Source organism: Mustelus asterias, chromosome 16 (genome assembly GCF_964213995.1).
Source record: "Mustelus asterias chromosome 16, sMusAst1.hap1.1, whole genome shotgun sequence".
NCBI lineage: Eukaryota > Metazoa > Chordata > Chondrichthyes > Carcharhiniformes > Triakidae > Mustelus > Mustelus asterias.
Genome location: NC_135816.1, coordinates 82902528 through 82906912, shown reverse-complemented (window position 1 = coordinate 82906912; position 4385 = coordinate 82902528). Strand labels below are relative to the sequence as shown.

At 42.1% G+C, this 4385-nt stretch overlaps 1 non-coding gene across 1 annotated transcript; it reads left to right on the top strand.

Moving 5' to 3' along the window:
* The first annotated feature begins 3981 nt into the window (after window positions 1-3981).
* Window positions 3982-4063, top strand: trnas-aga (transfer RNA serine (anticodon AGA)). The gene has a single exon. It is a non-coding gene; the product is annotated as a tRNA-Ser (tRNA).
* Window positions 4064-4385: the final 322 nt, after the last annotated feature.

The following is a 4385-nucleotide window of genomic DNA, read 5'->3' as shown; positions in this document are numbered from 1 at the left end:
ACTCAGCAGTTCTGGCAGCATGTGTGAAGAGAAAGTCGAGCCAATGTCTCGGGGCAAGTTGACCCTTCATCAGAGCTGAATGTGGGAGAGTAGGAATGAATTGTGACCCATACATTTTATTATGTTTTCATACTTCGAATTCAACAGAATCTTTCTCTGTTATAGGACATTTACTGTGTTTATGGTGGCATGTTGGGTTTGGATTACATCGGATTCTGAATAGTTTTGAAGAACACTGAAATACTGCCTGTTGATCGTCTGTGCAGCTGCCTGTTATTTCTGAATTTAAAAAAAAAACTTTACGCCTCAAATCAAATCGAGCACCAATGAGGGAAAAATGCATATCCCGGTAACTTGCAGAAAGATGAAACGTCTTCATTTCGAGCGCAAAATGTTAAAATCACACACATGGTTCTTAGAATAGCTTTGAACGGTGATGTGTCATTTTCACTACCTTGTAAACTGAAGTCGTGGCCGAGTGGTTAAGGAGATGGGCTGGATATCCATTGGGGTCTCTCCACGCAGGTTCAAATTCTTATGTTATCGATATTTCCCGTGACGTTTCAAATTTTCCCACGTTCCTTTGTAACGAGTTGTGCCCGACGCAGACTGGAATCCCATACCTCTCAAAAACACAAATTGTTTTCTAAATTCTTATTCACACAACTTCTCCTGTAAGTTCAGTAAGCATCAGCCAAATTAGTGACAATTTATTTCCGTCCTTTCGTCTAAGTGACTGTATCTCCAATTATGAATTGTCCCAAGATCAGTACAACCTGGAGATTTTTGTCGTGAGTGTCGGCGTTAGTGTCCACTCAACTTTCAAGCATTTGGTCCGTAGCCTAGTGTGCTACGGCGTTTCAGCTGCTTATTTACATTTTTTCTTCGATGTTCTGTGGGTTCCGGCTCCCATTCAGGCAGTGAATTCCAGATTCCACCGCATTCTGAAGAAAATCACCTCTACTAAGGGGAAACGTTTCTTCCTTCGTAACCTATCCATATCCCTCATGCTTTTGAAGTCCCTCCAACTTTCTCTGTCCTAAAAAGAACAACCCCAAGCAAATAAGGCTCTATTCAAAGCTGAAACCCTCCAGCTCTGTCACCATCATGCTAAATCTCCTATGCGCCCTCTTCTGCAATCACATCTTCCTTTGATGTGGCGTCGAGAATTGCACATAGTAGACAAGCTGTTACCTAACGTTTGTTTCATATAACTCAGAAAATCCACCCGGTTCTTATATCCAATGCCTCGACTAATAAAGGCAAGTACCCAAGATGCTTTCTTAACCATCTCTCCTGTTGCCGTCAGGAATCTTTGGACGTTCCCCCCTAAGTCCCTGTGTACCACATTCCTTCCGAGTTTTCAATGTGTATTCTCTTGAGTTGTTAGTCCTCCCAAAGTCCATCACGGCACACCTTTCAGTGTTAAACTCCATTTGTCACTGCCCGACAGGTCTCAGCAACTGTCGATATCGTCCTGTAACCTAAGACTTTCCTCCTCGCTATTTACACCACCAATGTTCATGTCAGTCGCGAACCTATTCATCACACCACCCACATTTATGTCTCGATTATTAGCATAAACTACTGAAAACATTTCGCTCGCATTCACAGGAGATTGAAGCATCCAGAAATAATTGACTGACAAATGTTAGATAAATCTAAGTCACTTGTCAAACAGGAGAAAATAAATAAGAACATTATGAAACAACCATTGAATTCGTAATATAAAATCAAATCACTCTGGATGCTGGAATTTGAAACAAAGAACAGAAGTGCTGCAGAATCTCAGCAGATATGACAATGTCTGTGTCTCGGGAATCGAGCCAACGTTTCGAGTCCGACCTCAATCAGTAATTCGCAATGTCTGAATCAAATCGTTTTATTCAAAAAGAAAATCGATCAAACATCGGAGTGACAGATGCTGTAGCGGGAAGAGTTTATGTTCCACTACAGCTGTTGTTTGCTTGATCAAAATGCACATAGAACTCGTGAACAATATAATGCGAGCAATTATGCTGTGCTCTGTCTTCGCTGATCTGTAAAATGTGTGGGGACAGCTGCTTGGTGGAACCGCGATCTCTACAAGAACGGCTCAAATTCACATTGACAGTCAGAGTTGGAGAAATCGAACAGACCATTACGAATAGTGAATTTTGACCTTCAAGACAGTTCCACCTTTCAATACCATCCTGGTTTCTCAGCTCCATTTTCAGGTCTGCCGTTCAATCACTATTTACTCAATTGTCTACTTCCGTTTGAATACACACAATGAAATATTTTGTCAAATTTAGATTCGAACTCTGGCCGCCAAAAGAGACCGTGACATTTAACCACTCGCTCATCCTGACACAACGTTCTGATTTGCCGCTTTGGCTTCAGTGTCGAAGAAGGAAACAATTTGTTACAGTGGAAAGTGCCGACGCGGGAGCGCCATTGTAATAGAAGTCGGGTACGGAACAGCGCCAGTTACAGGAATGTCAGTCAGTGTTCAATTTTCTCTGAGCCAGCACTGCGGACCAGGGCCCTGAGTGTCTGTGAATGTCTACATTGTTTGTAACCCCAGTGTTGAAAATAATGTTGAAAATAGAACAGTTTTATACCAAGCAAAGGACTAGCAAGCTGAAAACTGACCCCCCCCCCCCCCATCCTCCCCCTGCCCCCACGCTCGCACACACACACATAAAACCCGAACTCCTGACTGTCCTTACTCTGATATTAGGATATTGATTCCCTTGTCCTCGACTCCCAAACCAGTCAGCAAATTTTCTGTCCACTGATGTAATCCTTTCATATTCCTAAACCCTCAATGAGAGCTGGGAGTAGGATGGGGGCAGGTTGGGGGAGTACTTGTAACGTCACTCTTTCAGATAGCTATTTCCAGATCATCGAAACAACCTGTTAAAATAAAACTAATCTCACTTCTGGGTCCTTTATCAATTACAGAAGAAGACAAATCTGCCCTCCTCTGTTTCCGTCCCTGCTGTGAGTCGTAACACTTTCTCCCTCTCTATTAAAACCGTCCTCATTTTGAATGTTCCCTTTCAATTTGAACATTCTCTGCTCTGAGGTGAACAATGTCAATTTTCCAGGACCTTTACATAGGTAAAAAAGCGCGGATTGAAAGCCAAGTAGGAAGATTTTCCATTTCTCTGTACTTGCTATTGCGCAAAATTCTGGGACCGAATTTTTTTAAATCGGACAGTCGGTGTACATTTTGCCCTCAATCACCGGTCACAGGTTTTCCTGGCAGTAAATAACTTACTCCGCTATTAACAGTTCTCTTCTAAATGCTTCACTTGCAACACATTGGAATAAAGCAACATTTCCATAGTGTTTTGCATTAGCCTTGTTCTACAAAATTGGAAAGCTCTCTGAAGCGCAATTCCGCATGGACAATATAAGCTGGTCATGCCGTGAGGGAACGGTATTAACTCTATGCACAAGTCCCCCATGTAGTGATGTGTGATGTGATGTAGCTGGTGATTTGTATTGTCTAATGTATCGTACATACTGCTGTCAGTGTGTAGCAGTGATGGAGGAAATGGATGTTCAAAATGTCCGGGTAGGAGGGCGGGAAAGGTGGATGAGGGTGCTGAGGCAGTAGTGAACAAGCAGTTTGACCCATACATATGTTATTACAACATCATCTTTCCGAATTCAACAGAAACTTCCTATCTGATAGCGTATTTACTGTATCTATTGTAGCATCTTGGGTTTCGACGACATCAGATTCTGAAAAGTTTTGATGAACATTGTGGTACTGCCAATTGATCGTCTGTGCATCTGTCTCCTATGTTTGAATAAAAAAAACCTTACGCGTCAGATCACGTCGAGCAGAAATGTGGAAAGAATGCATATCACTGTAACTAGCAGAACAATGAAACGTATTCATATGGAACACAAGAAGTCAAATAACAGAGATGTTTCTTAAAATAGCTTTGAGCGGTGATCTGTGTAAGTTTCCCTACTTTCCTCGATGTAGTCGTGGCTGAGTGGTTAAGGCGATGAACTAGAAATCCATTGGTGTCTCCCTGCGCAAGTTCAAATCCTGCCGACTACGTCATCTATATGTTCACAAATGTTTCATATTTTCCCACGTTCCTTTGCAGAATGAATGATGCAGAATGGAATCGCACACTTTTCAAAAACAAAAATTGTTTCCAACTACTTATTCACACAATTTCCTGTAGGTACAGCAAAAATAAACCGAATTAGTAGCACTTTCTTGCTGCCCCACTGTCCTTTTGCCTAAGTCAATCTGGCTCCAATTATGAATTGCCCCACGATCAGTAGAATCAGGAGAATATTTGTAATTACTGCAAGTGTTAGTATCTACGCGGGAGACTGGATTTCAATTCCCCGCCGCGTGGTGGCAACTGCTA